Source organism: Microtus pennsylvanicus, chromosome 4 (assembly GCF_037038515.1).
Source record: "Microtus pennsylvanicus isolate mMicPen1 chromosome 4, mMicPen1.hap1, whole genome shotgun sequence".
Classification (NCBI taxonomy): domain Eukaryota; kingdom Metazoa; phylum Chordata; class Mammalia; order Rodentia; family Cricetidae; genus Microtus; species Microtus pennsylvanicus.
In genome coordinates, this window is record NC_134582.1 from 16160746 (window position 1) to 16177373 (window position 16628).

At 40.1% G+C, this 16628-nt stretch overlaps 1 protein-coding gene across 1 annotated transcript in view; it reads left to right on the top strand.

Moving 5' to 3' along the window:
* The first annotated feature begins 7037 nt into the window (after window positions 1-7037).
* Rab27b (RAB27B, member RAS oncogene family) overlaps window positions 7038-16628 on the top strand; it is a 141207-nt gene continuing 131616 nt past the window's right edge. The window contains exons 1-2 of the mRNA XM_075968352.1: window positions 7038-7127; window positions 7260-7334. The gene's annotated coding sequence lies outside the window, so the exon portion shown is untranslated. The remainder of the gene's footprint in view (window positions 7128-7259; window positions 7335-16628) is intronic.

Consider the following 16628-nt stretch of genomic DNA (forward strand, 5'->3'; position numbering starts at 1 on the left):
ACAGTAACATGGCAAACGAGAGAGGCTTAGTCACTTCTAATAGCATTGGGTGTGGATATCCTTCCCAGAGGTCTGGCCCTGAACAGCCAAGTAGATGTTTGATGGATGGTATCTTTCAGAGGAAAATGTGGCCATAACCTTAAATAGGGTTTGTACTCTGGGGCACTAATTTCAGTTTTAAGTGAGGCACATAGATCTCTGGATGAAGATGGTAATTACAGGACAAAGTAGAAGAAATCGACATAATAATCAGGGAGTACCTTATTTATGGTATATTCTTAAAACATAATAAAATCCGAAACACAGATAAATATTGCTTTTTAGAATGGGACAAAAATCATAAACCTTAAATAGAATATAATATATAAAATTATAGCTACAGAGAAACCCTGTCTCAAAAAGCCAAAAGAAAAAGTAAAATTATAGCAAAATTCTCAATATGCTTAATAAAAATTTATCTTTAAGCAAGCAGTGGTTTCTTCCTGTTGGGAACTGGGGCCCACCAGAACCTGAATTTCCTGTAAACAACTTACTTTCCTCTGCTCTGAGCAACCTGCAGCTGCTCTGAGCATGAGACCCTGATGGCAGGTGAGTGATTTCTGGTGGGCCTGCAGCTGAAAGATCTGGAGAGCAGGGGGCGTGGCCACAACTCAATATAAGTTGCCCCTGACCACAATAAAGGGTGCATTCTTGTTTCAAGGATGACCCATGTCTCTGTCTCTCTCTGTCTGTGTGTGTTTGTGTGTTTAAGTCTCCAGGGCCCTTGCCCAAGACTCGCTAATGGTCTGTAATGCAGGCTCCACACAACGGGTCTAGTACCGTAGTACACGTAGTAGCACAGACGTTACATCTTCCTCCTTTCCTTCCTTCCTTTCCTTTTTTTTTATACAATGGGCCAAATAGCTTTATGTACAATACATTATAATTGCTTGACTTTTCTGAGCAGACCAATGCGAACCAATGAAATTGGCTGTGTTTGGATAAAGCTTTATTAACTCAAACAGATGGCAAGCTGCTTTTGCCACTGAAGTATGTTCTTTGATGATCCATTTCTTTGAAGAATAAATATATGCTATGAATTAGTACACTGCAACAGTATTAAAGTCATTTAAACAATGTCCACAATGGCAAGCTTTGAGGTGATAATCTAATACCTCCACCTTTGTGAAGCATAGCGCCACCCTGCCCCTTGTGCGTTTGTGTGAATATGTGTGTGATTGTGTGTGTATTCCGTTGTTGACTTTATTTTTTCCTTAGGATAATTCAGTGTTTTCATGTATCTGACAATAACCACCTAATATCTCCTTTTGTAATTATGAACTCTTCTATATGTCAAAGAAGTCTGATGAGGCCAAACATTTAGATGGTGTGTTAAAACGTGGTTTCTGATTTGAAACCCAAATTTTTTTTTATGAGGAATTAACAAATGAATTCTCAATGTTGCATCAAGATGACATGGATGAGATCATATGTGTATCAGTCCTGTGTGTCTGGAAGACGCTGTTTCCTTGGGGTCATCCTTCCCCTTGAGCTCTTAAAATCCTTCTGCTTCTTCTTCCACAAAGAGTTCTACCTGAACTCTGAGAGGAGGGGTTAAGTAAGATAATTCTAATCAAGCTGTCAATGCAAGCATGAAAAACACATCAAAGCTTGATTTGTATATCTAGAGAAGAGAGCTAAAATAACTAAATAATATGAAAGCTGGTGGGTAATTTTGCAGGTCAAAATGTTCCAGATATTTTATCATTCGAAAGGATTAGCTATCATTCAGGCTTATTCAGATTTTTTATTAAAATATACACAATAAAATTTTGAGTGTAGCCACTGAAACTATAAAGTCCACGATGTATCTAAAGATTAAAATTGATGTATTTCAACTATCTAGTTCAAACAAATGGAGAAAAATAAGTAAAAATGGATAAACATACGTAGGTAAAATGCTGTATATTAGAAAAGGATGGCGGCCAGGAAGAAACAAGAGAGAATATATCAATACATAGAGGAGGTAATATTTCAAAGTCACGAGTTCAAATTATTGTTTAAAAAGACAAAGATCTATGTTATCCGTGGGGTAGACAGTGATGGATTTCAGAGTTCAATGGTCGGTGTTGTTAGTCTCTGCCCCTCCTGCCCTGAGAACAGGAAGCACACGTTCTTCTTCATCGAATTAGACTCTTTGAATACATGTAGCTTAATGTTAGTCATTTAGGCTTCAATGAAATTGTAAAAACAGGAGAGACTCAAAGGCAGAGATAGAAGGCAAGACGCACTCTGGGAATCATGCCTTAGTCAAATCCGAAATCTGAAAATGAACCAATTGCTAGAGAACCACAGTTTCCATAGTAGGCTCAAAAGAAACAGAAAGTAGAATTCATAATTGTAGAATTACGAAACTATAAAATAAATACCCACAGCCTAATAACTCTACTGAAAAGTAGGCTGAAGGAATACAGGAGAGTGATCACATCAAACAATTGAGTAATAATTTTAAATGTTCAGATGATCATCAAAAAAGAGAGCAGTTAAACGTTTATATGAAGAATAATATAAAGTCATAAGATTACAATTATAAACTATACACTACTAAAAATGTAATATTGGAAAGGTTAATAAAGGCAGAGTTGAACAATTTTTCATTTTCACACATATGCAAATGTGATAAAATTATAACTGAAAATACAAAAAATGTATAATTAAGCCAGCAATTAATTTTGAAATGGGGTAATAAAACATGACATAAATTTTTATTAATTATTATCTAGCCCTTGGGCTTATGAATATCTATCATAATAGTGTATTTTAAATAGAAAATACTGGCTTAAACTACAAAATATTTTATTATCTTTTTATGACTAATATCTGCCTTGTTATGAGAACAGAAGGAGGTAAATTCCTATTCCATGCTGAGGAAGAAATGCAAAGATTTAAAAATAGCAACTTTCTAGTTGGACTTAATCCCATTCCATAGGAGAAAAATCATGCCGGGTACCATAAGCCTAGACAATTGTCCACAGCTAGTTAAGTCATGGATCTTAGAAGAGAACTCTCTGAGTTTGTAGTTTGAAACTTGATAGTGAAGTCTGAAGACAATCTCTTTCCCAGGCAACAGTGAGCCTGATTAAGTAATGACCCTTAGCCTTGCTCTCCACCCTTGTGAGCTAGTATCTACCTCTCCAACACTGGTGAGCACCTCTCAAGCATATGGTGAGTGAGCAGCTGTCTGCTCCCATGAGCTCCTCCCTCATTATCGACTTTTACTGTTCTCAGCAATCTTGGCATCCTCTGACTAGCATAATATGTCAACTGTTGCCTCACCAGATATCCTGATATTCTGGGAGCTAACTCTTCGAACTGTAAACGTATCTAGATACTGGGACAACCATTTACCCCTCAAAAGTCCACAAAACCCAATGTAAACTTTAAAATTGGTTTATTAATTATGACCAGTGTTGTTTTTCTGATTGCATGAATACCAGACACACTAAAAAGTAGAAATATTAACTAAGATCTTTCCAAGAATCTCTGCTCAAAATTCTTGTGAAGAAATGAGTTTCCCCACAAATAAGTGATAATGATATCATAAATAACTAATTTAGTTCACACAAGAAAGGGTATTCAAACTGTGTCATAACAAAACATAAAACAGGGTAGGTGGATTGTGATCAGGAAGTAAGCCTGGTAATTTAATAAAAACATTAAAGGTTATCATGGAAATAATTTTTATTGCTCCAACACTAAAATATCACCTAAAAATAATCCCTTGCAACTTATTGCTTATTTGACAATTTTTGCAGTAAGGCTAAGGCCTTTCTTTTAGAGTTCATGTACATCAGCAAGTGTCTGTGCAGAATTTTGCTGGGATTTTGATGGGGATTGCATTGAAAGAGCAATACTCAACTTCATATGGAAAAGCAAAAAAACAAAAACAAAAAAAAAACCCAGGATAGCCAAAACAATCTTGTACAATATAGCAACTGCTAGAGGCATCACGATCCCTAATTTCAAACTCTACTACAGAGCTACAGCATTGAAAACAGCCTGGTATTGGCATAAAAACAGACAGGAGGACCAATGAAACCAAATTGAAGAGCCAGATATTAATCCACACACCTATGAACACCTGATTTTTGACAAAGAAGGATAAATAAGCAAAAAATATAAAATGAAAAAAAGAAAGTATATTCAACAAATGGTGCTGGATATAACTGGATATCAACATGTAGAAGAATGAAAATATATCCATATCTTTGTCATGCAAAAAACTCAAGTCCAAATGGATCAAAGACCTCAACATAAAGCCAACCACACTGAACCTCATAGAAGAGAAAGTGAAGAAAAAATATTTAGGTCAATAAAAACAATTTATAAAAAGAAAAACTAAAAGAAAGAAAGGAAGGAAAAAAGGAAGAAAGAGAAAGAAAGAAAGAAAGAAAGAAAAGAAAGAAAGAAAGAAAGAAAGAAAGAAAGAAAGAAAGAAAGAGGCTATAGATGCTTGCCCAGCTTTGTCCCCTTACTTGCTATATACTTCTCTGACTCTAACCAAGTCATGTTTGGTACTTAAAAGCATCTCTTAAGGGAACATTATCACCCTTTTCAGCACTTAATATTATCTTTTTAAAGACATGCTAAATTAGAAAGATGCACAAAGAAGTATAATAGAGAAGCAAGTCCTAGTCTACCAGGCTCAACCAAGTAATCATTCACTGAGCCAGAACTATGCTACAGGCTAACCTGACTCTGAAATAACCTACAGAATTCTTATGCTTACATTTCTTTCCCCAAGCAGCTAAAACTCTTAGATCTGTATGAGACTTGAGATCAATCCAGTTATTGATTTTCTTTTCAGGTCTTTAGATTATTAAAGCCATCATTCCCCCTCCTTGAATGTTAGGCTTGGTAGATCTCTAATCTTCACAATAGAAAACTCTTTGATTTCTTCATAGTGAGAATCTTTCATTGGATTTTTTTCCTAGCTGAACCCTGAAGTCTCGTCTTCTCTGGCGTATGTACTAACTGTAATGATTTCAGCCACATAAGGCTGATACTTCCGGATTCTAGGGGTCGTGCTGGTGCAGACAAGCCCTCAGGCAGAAGTGACTAATGGCCCCTGGGGATGTTAAAGGGTCTTTTTATGACTCAGCTAAGCCCTTGCCTGCATGTGTGGTTGCATCATCCACATATAACTCAGCTAAGTCCTAGCGTGCATGTGTGAGCCCATCATCTGCGTATGACGTAGCCACGTCAACCCCCCTGTGTGCATGTACTAGGCAGCTTTTAAAAGCTGGTCGTACCATCTTCCTCCCTCTCTCTGTACACTGACTTCCCAGGCCTGTGCGCCCCCCAATGAACTCCTAAGCCGGTTTGTTGAGTGTTGCTTGCTTCTTTCTCACTCGCGCCAGGTAATTTCACTAACTGCCTAGCATGTCTTGTTACCAGTTCTCTAACACTACACTCCACCTGATTGCCTGGACATGAGTTGGCAGATGTCACTTCTTCTGGCAGAGGCAGCCGCTCTACTAGGTTTGGACATCCTCCTGCTGACTACTTGCCAAGGCTAGGCTATGGTCCAAGGCCTGCGATACACACCTACCTTCCCACTTCCTTCTGCCAATTTTGCTATTGTCATGAACTTTTGTTAGAAAAGTATCAATGAAGTTGACTTTTCAGATTCTAGTTTCACGTGTACTAACCTGCTCCCCACACTCGATCTCTTAACAGAAACGCCGTTTCAGAAACACCCGTGCCCAAAGCATCCAAACACGTGACTTATGATACCCATTGTCTTAAGGTGAATTATTTTACTTATTCGCTATTTTTGTGATTACATGCATAGATTGATCTCCTAATTTAAATTATGATGTGGCTGAAGAGATGGATCAGAGTTATGAGGACTTGCTGCTCTCGCAGAGGACTCGAGTTTGGTTCCCAGCGTCCACATCAGGCCGTTTTTTCAGCTGTCTGAATTCCAGTTGCAAGAGTCTTGCCACCCTCTTCTGGCCTCTGAGGGCACCTTCACCCTTGTGACATACATCCACGAGAACACACGCATACACATATGCATCCACATGAATAAGAATACATTTCTTAAAAATTAAATCAAATGAAAATAAATTATGAGCTCCCAAGAGGCAAATGTGTCCCCAGAGTAGTACCTGAATGGAAATAGTTGCTTAGAGAGATACAGTAAATTGAATTTCATCAGCTCCGAAACTGGCTTCATTAGCTGTGTTTCCCTTTATTGCCTGCCTCATTCTTTTCTCAGCTACTTACTGAGAACCCACCACGCGCTGAGTAATCACTAAGAGTTACTTTGCAAACTAAATGCAATAGATTCTTTTGCAAATCGTTAAATGATAGCAAGTCAAAGAAAGTGCAAACAGCATAAGTGGGAAGGCTGTGAGTGGAGGAAATGAACAGAGGCGGAGCAAGCCACGCCCCTGTGAAAGGGCGGCTTGCATTTTTTGCTCCCCCCCCCCCCACCCCAGAATAAGCTCCTGAAGGTCAGGTCTCCATTTGTTTTCTTTTGCTTTTTTTTAACAGGCTAGACTAGGCTTCAATTATTAAAACCCCAGAGTGCTTGTTAATGGCGTGTGTGTGTGTGTGTGTGTGTGTGTGTGTGTGTGTGTGTGTGTGTGTTCCTCCTTCGCAATCTAAATGTGGGTTAAAAAAAAAACCTCCACAAAATAAATGCATTTCAATAAACACGGTGCTTGTGCAAACTGGTTCCTGTTTGATGGCCCTCTGCCTTGACGCTTGTCAGCACACTTTCTTCAGCTCGAAACCTTTTATTCTCCACAGCATAGTCTGGATGATATTAGCAAACTATTATTTACTTAGCCCCCTATCATTTGCTGTTATTTACAATCTCTTATTTACACATTGCCCACTGTGGCTGCCGGTTAGCCAGACTGACATTCTTCAAACCTCTTGGAGGCAGCCCCTGAAAGACACAGCAGGGAGGCCCTGTGGAGTCTGCTAGTCTACTAACCTGAGCAGGCACTAGGACCGCCCAGACACTGTCTGCAAGCGCGCTTCTCACCCTGTCAGAAGGACTGAGCCGGTTTCCGTGTTACACAAGAGAGCAGCGGGCACCCGGGCTCAGATTGCCTCCCTTTTGCAGACAGAAGGTATAGACGATCTATTTATCACTCAGCTTTTGTACCATGTCCGCATGCCTTTCCGTGTTCACATAATCTGACGTTCTGCAGAGCTGTCCAGCTCTAACCGGTTACTCTATCATTTTATGTTAATTCCCACAGCGGATGGAAGCAACAGTGCCGTAAAGAAATGGGCTAGCTAGTCCCCGAGGCTGTGATCTGGAAGCATTTGGAGGTGTAAGTACCTGGTGTCACATCTCTAACACATTGGCGGTGCTGTCTCCCTTGACCCTTTTCCTCCTCGTCGAAGGAGCCAATGTGCTGTGCCCTGGGCATGTTTCATTCATGAAGAGCAACAGAGGGGGACAGAGACGGCAAGTGATGGGCCTGAAACTCCACTTCGGAGTGCTGTGCTCCTTCCTGAAGGCTGTAGTTTGCTAGAGAGGCTGGTTCGCACCCAGTGTGGATTGGAGAGTGATTTTGCTCAGGGCTTCAGACTACTAGCTTGGTTTCTGTTTTCAAAGCTTGCAACATTGTTTTCTAATCTCTGCTCTGGTGCAGTATGCTGTTCTCTTCCCATTTCCTTTATGTCCACAGTTCCATACTCTTATCATAGGGCAGACTTTCAGAAAGCTGCTGAGACATTCATCCCGCGGAGTAAAGCCTCAGAAGAGAAACCTATGTTTCTCTCCTGCCACTAATGCTCAATGGCACAATTAGGAGACTACACAGAGAAGAATATGAAAAATGAGCAGCCTAAGAGTCTCTTCTATGCAACATGTGTGGGGAGGGAATTGTTTGCTATTAAAAAATCCAAAGAAGGCCAGGCGGTGGTGACGCACGCCTTTAATTCCAGCACTCGGGAAGCAGAGGCAGGCAGATCTCTGGGAGTTCGAGGCCAGCCTGGTCTACAAGAGCTAGTTCTGGGACAGGCACCAAAGCTACAGAGAAACCCTGTCTCGAAAAACAAAAACAAAACAAAAAAAATCCAAAGAAACACAGTTTTATGAGGAAAAGTGACATTTTTCTATAAGTAATTAACAGGTCTATCGATGAGGCCTTCCAGGGCCTCGGAACTGATTCCAGGCGTTGAGAACTTTAAGATGTGGTTAGATTGTTAGGTATGTTGAGTTCCTCAGTAATCCATTTAGATGTGCGTATGTCTGCTGCCAATTCAGAGATCCATTCAGAGATGTTTCTAATATTGAGTTTATTGGTAGTCAGTTCATGTTTGTAAGATAAACTCAGGGAAAGAAAATAATCAAGATACAACGCAAGACATCAGCGTCATGAGTTCACTGAGAGAAAGCGCTTATTAAGGGACTTATAAATCCATTTAATGGATCGAGACATTTTCTGTTTAGATGCCAAATATCTGCTACATTGAAATGCCCTGAATAATAATGTATTCAGTAATGAAACCTGAAACCTTTGAATCTTTGCCTATAGTTGTCCTAAAACATTGTGTTTGGCAAGGAGAGACAAAGGCTGTAGGGGTAGCTATGATTTACTGGAGTATTTCATACTTCTTATGTTTTAAATATGGAACTCTAATAATTACCATATAAATACGGCATATATTATTTTAAATGAAGTTAAAATTTGTTGAAACTATCAATTTGCGGTGTCTTTTCTATGTATCAAATATACAGAAAGCAAATGTTAATATCTCTACATGATAGTTCTTAAGCAGAGAAAAGCATTCTCATTGACATTCGGGTTAGAGAGAACATTCAGGTTAGACATAGTAAATGCCTTTCATTGATTTCTGAACCCAGGGTACATTTTAATTTTACTTCTCAGTTGTTGACATAGCTGTGGTCCAGGAGCCTGTAAACTTTGTGTGATGTCTGCTGTACTTCAGGAAGTTTTTCTGTCTTTCAACTAGAAACATGACTCAATTCTTCGAATTAAAGCTTAGGTAGGAGAACCCATGCCCACCAAAGAGTGGTCTGCATGCTTACTCTTCGGTTTTATGTGACACATACTGTGTTAGTGGGAATGTAAGTAAGCTCATAGGGAGTAGTACTATTAGGAGGTGTGGCCTTGTTGAAGGAAGTGTGTCACTGTGGGAGCAGACTTTGAGGTCTCTTTTGCTTAAAAATCTCTTGGCATAACAGAGACCATTTTCCTGTTGCTTGTAAGACATAGGGCTCTCAGCCTCTTCCCCAGCACCATGTCTGCCTGCATGCTGCCATGCTCTCCTTTATGGTGATAATGGTCTGAACCTCTGAAACTGAAAACGAGCTACACCAGTTAAGTGTTTTCCTTATAAGGGATGACCATGGTCATGGTGTCTCTTCAGGGCAATAGAACACTGACTAAGACAGCTGTCATTATCAGTCATCAAATCATTTAAAAATAGATTGATTATATGTGGATTCAATGTGTGGAAAGTTATCCCCAAAACACAGATGTTATTCAGCACTGGCTACTCTTCCCAGAAAGCAACTCCTCCTGAACTTCAGTCTCTAACTGAGGTCAGCCAGGAGAACCTGCCTAGCTGCCTACTATGGGTGCATAGCTTGCAGGACGTCTGGAATGGCTGGCAGACAAGTGGAGTTTAAGCTGAAGAATATACACAGGCTGAAACCAATCTGCTACAGTGTGGAAGCAGTAAGAATCTGGTGACTTCCCAGAGAACAGGCCTGCCATCTGAGATTCAATATTGTTTAAATTTCAGAGGTCATGGTCAGGTGGACATTTGCGGCTCACTGTTTACTTAAAAGAGGTTCAGCTAATAGTGAACTTGGTTTCGTTGATTTTTAGCACTGGCATTTTTTCCCCTAAAAGGACATTTTCCCAATATTCATTTTTACGTGGTTTTTACACCATTAATTCCCGCACATGGAAGGGTACCCTCTTTAAAAGGATACTTTGCTATTATAACTGACTTTCCTTTGTGTGTGCTCGGCACCTGTCCATTGCTTAGAGACAGTGGCTCCCAGGATTACCAAACAGAAAAATGAAGTCAAGCAGGGTCAGCTTCTGATAGGAATCTGGGGATGGGAGGAGGCAGTGTTCATTGAATGGATAAAAAAAGAGATTCTTAAGAAGTGAGAAACTGCCCTTCTGGATTTATGCAGAAAGAAAATCACAATTCAAATATGAATTTTGAGGAGCAGTTGCCCTACATAAGCCACCACAGGCTAAAATTTCATGTAACTTGAGATTTATTTTTTTCTTTTGCAAGCCAATTATACTTTTCCCTTATTAACTAAAATGCTGGAAGGGAAAGGGAAGCCACGGAGAGTACAACGGTGGAATCATGTTCACACTAGTGCGAACTTACTTTGTTGCAGTATAACAAAAAGATAACGTTAGGATTTACCTAGCACTGAGACCCAAGGTATTGTTGCTTCCAGAACTGACAATTTCTTATAAAGAAAGAGTCTGAGCAGTGCCTAGGGGTCCACTCCTGATATGCCAATACTTGAGAGGCCGAAGCAGGAGGATTACAGGCTCTAGTCTAGGCTGGGCTACGTAAGGAGTTCTAGGCCAATGTGAGCTGCACATGAAAATCCTGCTTCATAAACACTAGAGACAAAGAGAGGGAGATAAGAAGATGAAGAAGAAGAAAATGGAGGAAGACAAGGAGAAGAAGGAACTGAACACATACATAGCAGAAAGCTTTAGAAATCCAGTCTTTGAGAAGAAAGCCAAAGCACACAATGTGTGCCATGCATTTGTTGATAAGCAGGCTAATTCGGAATATTGTTTGGATTTCCTCTTTCTGCGCACATAACGGTGTGGACATGGCTGTCACTGTTATGTCCTCACTTAGGCTGAGGACTTAGAGTAAACGGAAAGAAGAAAGAGAATCTGCGTGTCAGCATTCACCTCTCTCTGGCCGTGACTGTGGGTAGAATGTGACCAGCCACCTCACCACTGCCACCGTGACTTTCCTTACAGCACGGGCTGTCTCCTCAAACTGTGAACTAAGGCTTATCCCATCTCGTCTTAAGACACCTTTGCCAAGTGTTCTGCACAACAATGAGATAAATAATTAATGCACCTTCCCACCAGCAGTGGAAAGACGCAGAATTACTTGTGAATCTTCCAGAAAGTTCAAGCAATCAAAATGCAGAGCTGTAGAGCCAAGTAGAGACTAAAACCTCCACAACACAACTCCTGCGCCTAAGGCTTCCACACATAAGGGGTGGAAAGACTGTAGGGGGACGGGACGCAGGGAGGTGCTGTGACTCAGTGCTGCTGATGAATGCCAGAAGCTACACTCATAAAGTCTCACGGACATGACTTCCTAGACATGAGCTGAACAGGAGCAACAATAGACGGAGAGAGCTGGAGAGACTCAACCCTACACAAAGAACTCCAGACAGCTAAGGGATGCTGAGACACACTAATGGATTACCTAATACCAAATTTTTTTTCCCCAAACACACACACACACACACACACACACACACACACACACACACACACACACACGCGCGCGCGCGCGCGCACGTAACATTATACAGACTGAACAGGGTGTTTTTATGTATTTAGGAATACACAAATTAGTGGTGTGTGTGTGTGTGTGTGTGTGTGTGTGTGTGTGTATGGTGTATGTGTGTACAATCAATGAAAAGGGAGACCATGAATTTGAAGAACAAGGAAGGTTATATGGGAGTGTATACCGGATAGAGGGAGGGAAAGAGGAAACTACATAGTTACTTTATAATCTCATAAAATATTTAGAAAGGTTACACTGACATCGATTTTTCTGGTCTTAAAGCCATAAACACTGTGGTTGACCAGTGTTAATTCTGATGCTATCCTTCCAGAGAACAGTGCTTTAAGATGAATATACTCAGCACGTTAGACTCACAGCTTGTGGCTAAACTGTGCATACCCATATTCGGCTCTGCCGATCAAGTACAGCTTGAGAAATTCAATATAGCTAAACCTGGCACATCACAATGTACAGCACAGAGTTCAGATTCAAGTTCGTGGATGAAGAAAGTAGTTAATTGAGAACTGGAGTTACTTACATCTAAATGCTTGAGGTTTGCAATCTCCTTACCTTGCACAAATAACCACATTTCTATACCAAGCCGACTGCTTGAGTTCCTTTACATTTTTTCCCTACAATGTATTTTGGTCATGTTTTTTCTCCTCCCAACTCATTCTGGACTCCCCCCTCTCTCCACCCCAATTCCAATTCTTTGAGAGTCAGGTTTTAAGTGAGAAAGCACGGTACCACGATTTTCCCTCCATCACCTCTCAATGGTGCAGGTGGACACAGAGGTGGATATTTCAGAAATGTCATCTCACTGAAAATCAAACTGGGATGGAACGTGTTAGATGCAGACAAATCTATTTTATAAAAAAATATCAAAATGAAAATTTAAATTTTTGAATAGGAAAAGACTAACATAGAACAGAGGCATGTCTGTGTGTCCTTACGCATGCATAACTCTGATGAGTGTAGATTTACATAGGAAACTCTTTAAAGTGGCAGCCATTGATGAATTAATAAATTCGTATTAAACCCATGTGCGGAACTGTGAACGGTCTGCATCCTGTGAAGGGTAGGTTTGCCACAACAAGGTGTTCTGAGCAACAATTTATCTAATGAGAGATTGATGGACATCTAGCTGTTTCCACTTTCTATTGTTTTTTTTTTTTTTTTTTTTGATTTTTCGAGACAGGGTTTCTCTGTAGCTTTTGGTTCCTGTCCTGGAACTAGCTCTTGTAGACCAGGCTGGCCTCGAACTCACAGAGATCCGCCTGCCTCTGCCTCCCGAGTGCTGGGATTAAAGGCGTGTGCCACCACCGCCCGGCTCCACTTTCTATTGTTAACAGAGCACTAATGTACATGAAGGAGCAGTTATGTCTATGGCAGGAAATAGCACCCTTGGGGTGTATGCCCAAGAATTGTATAGCTCGATCATGTAGTAAATCTGTTTGTAGATTTCTGAGGACCCTCCACACTGATTTCTGTAATGGTTGCACCTGTTTGCACTATCAAAAAGGTCTTCTTTTCTCATATCCATGCCAGCATTTGTTGCCATAAAAAAAATAAACTTTAGTTATTCTGATTAGGGTATCATGAAATCTCAAAGTAGTTTTAATTTGCATTTCCCTGGTACCTACTACCTACTATTGTATAAAGGTCTGAACAGAAATGTGCATATTAAAAAAGTTTAAATGATGTTACCTTATTACAGGCCAACAATATCCCTGCTAGAGGCATACCACATGATAACAAATTTTGGAATTCTTGAGAAATGAGATTGCATATACACAAAAATACTCCAGAATACACTCCAGAACTTCACAAGAAAAGACCCCTATTGCTGAAGTCACTTACAGTTTCTTGGTGCAAAACCCCCTCCCTAAAACTAATGAATATGCACATCGCTAATCAAGATAGGGAGGAAGGAGGCTGCATCCTAAACACGCTGGAACTAGACTGTGGAACAACACTGAAGACAAAATATTGGAGTCACTGTAAAAGCAAGGTAGAAGTAAATACTAGAATATGATACGATAGGGAAATGGAGGGAGGAATCTGACTTAGAGCATTGTTAGAGAAATTGGTAACTATGTTAGTAACTTCAGATTTCAATTTAAGTACAAATGTCATAAATTTTGTCTTTATAAAAATAAAAGAAGGGCCTGGAGAGATGGCACAGTGGTTAAGAGCACTTCGTTGTTCTTTCCAAGCACAAGCTTTAGATTCCCCAGCACACACATGAGTCAGCTCCCAACTCCAATTCCTGCATGTGTTTCATGTGCCTAAACTCATGCAAGGACACACACATGTGCAGATAGAAACAAATAACTAATCAGTAATTAAGCAATAGAAAGGACAATGATTAACCCTGCACAGCAGGCAAGTAGCAAAAACAAATAAACCAGTAGAAAGTTCATAAGTGGAAGCACATAATTCACCATATCAGTGGGTATGATGCTATGTATGAATTATTCATCCTGTGTTTAAAAAAGAATCCTTGACTGGAGAGATGGCAGTGGCTGAAAATATCCACAGCTCCTGCAGAGGATGGGAGTTCAAGTCCCAGGGCCCTCTGACTGCAGTACAATTCCAAGGCATCTGATAAGCTCTGGCCTTCATGGGCACTGTATTTGCACAGAGAAACACACACACACACACACACACACACACACACACACACACACATGCATGCACACACAATAAGAAAGTTTAAAAAGAAATTCCCCTTATACATTTCTTTTAAAGAAATACATTTAAGACACAGTGGCATCAAAAATTTGCAAGTGAGATTGAGTTTGCCTATATACCAGCTGCCTGGTTCATGCCCTTTGCTGTTGTAGCACCTAGAGGGATGACGTGAAGTTATGGGGGATTCTGTGTTCCTCATTGGGATAACACAAGAAACCAATAGGCAAGAAGGGACATTATTTTCTATTTACCTTCATGCAAATCTGACAAGCTCATGAGAAATGAAATTTTCTGCTTGGAAGATTCTCTTATAAAGACAAATTTCTAGGACAGAAAGTTCAAATTCCACACAGAATATTAGCTGACACACCCACTGTGTCAGCTGGGCGGTGGTGGCGCACGCCTTTAATCCCAGCACTTGGCAGGCAGATCTCTATGAGTTCGGGTCTACAAGCCTGGTCTACACGAGCTAGTTCCAGGACAGGCTCCAAAGCTACATAAAAACCTGGTCTTGAAAAAAAAAAAAAAAAACCAAACACATGAAAACACTTCTGTGCAGTCAATGGAGGGAAGAAAGAAATCTTTAGTGACTTTTCTGCTTTAGGCAGCCTTTTGCATTTAGTTCCTTTTTTTTATATAAAAAAACCCAAAAACAAAGTATCTGGGATTACTACTCCATTTCCAAGGGTATTTTGAATAAAAGAAAAAAAAATTCTCCAAAACTGAAATCTAAGAGCACATCTAACAAACACACCATCACCTCATTAGCAAGAACAATAAGTTCTTCCCACGTTCTATTTTATGTATGCACTCTGTTAGCCCCTTGGTTTGTTTTTGTTGTTTATAAAGCTTAGTTTTTATAGTTAAGTCAATACACTTTTCTTTGAAAATCATAAATCTTGGGTTGGCATAAAATACATCATTCTTGCTATTAAAATAATGACCATTTTATTTTGTCCTTGAAGATATTTAATTTAGCCATAAGGATTTTAGGAGTGAATTAACATCATTAAACAAGGGATTGTTGATATACTTAGATATCTATCAGGTACTTCTAAATGAATATTGCAGCAAGATTAATTGTAGCAGGTGTATTTCAAGGAAGAAAATATAATTAAGATTTAAAAATTCATAAAATAATGGTAAAAGGTACCATTCACTAGTAAAATATATCCATCTGGAGTGTATAAGTATTCAGAATATTCTCCAAAATGCATAAAAGAGTACATAAAATAAGAATAAAGGACAAATCTGCAATATTAGTGAAAAGTTTCACCATAAATCTTTCAGATTTGGGGCAAACATTAAGGACACTGAAGTACTGAATGATATCAGTTAAGTCTTAAATATCTGTGAGGCCCACACCTGACAAAACAGTCTTCTTGGCAATAATAGCTGTTTATTCTACATAAACAGTTAAAGGGGGAGGTTACGACACAAAACATGTCTAGACAGATGAGGAAGATCAATGTACACAATTATAACTATTTAATCACAACAAAAAATGCCTCTTTGTAGTAGGAGGTTATTTGTTGTTCCTGGCTGCTCAGACCTGAAATAAACACATAGAAACTGTATTAACTCTTACATATTAATTTAACCCATTTCTAGTAATATGTATATCACCACGAGTCTGTGGCTTACTGGGTAAAGTTCTGGCATCTGTATTTGGTGGGGCTACATGGCTTCTCCTTACTCTGCCTCTTTCTCCCAGCATTCAGTTTAGTCTTTCCCACCTAGCTCCATTCTGATGGGGGAGTGTCATATATCAATCTGTTGATTTCCTTGGTTAAGCAATAAAGAAACTGCTAGGCCCATTGGATAGGCCCACCCTTAGGTGGGTGGAGTAAACAGAACAGAATGCTGGGAGGAAGAGGAAGTGAGGTCAGACTCCACAGCTCTGCTCTCCGGAGCAGACACAAGAGAGACGCCATGCTACCCGCTCCAGGGAAGACGCACGCCATGCCCCAGCTCCGACCCAGGATGGACTTAGGCTAGAATCTTCCCGGTAAGCGCACCTAGGGGCGCTACACAGATGATTAGAAATGGGCTAAATTAATATGTGAGAATTAGCCAGTAAGGGCTAGAGCTAAGGGCCAAAGCAGTGTTTAAATGAATACAGTGTCTGTGTAATTATTTCGGGGCATAAGCCGAGCCGGGCAGGCGGCTGGGGTGTTTGGGGACGCAGCCCCGTCGCCACTCCATATTACAACACCATTCTACCCCATCATGGGCTCAAGACAGTTTCTTTATTAACCAATGGTATTCACAGCATGCAGGGGGAATCCCATATCACCTATTTATCCTAAGCATGAGTCATGCAAAGTTCTACCAGACAGCTTTGTCCAAATGCAGGCACAAAATGGTTACCAAATCTCATT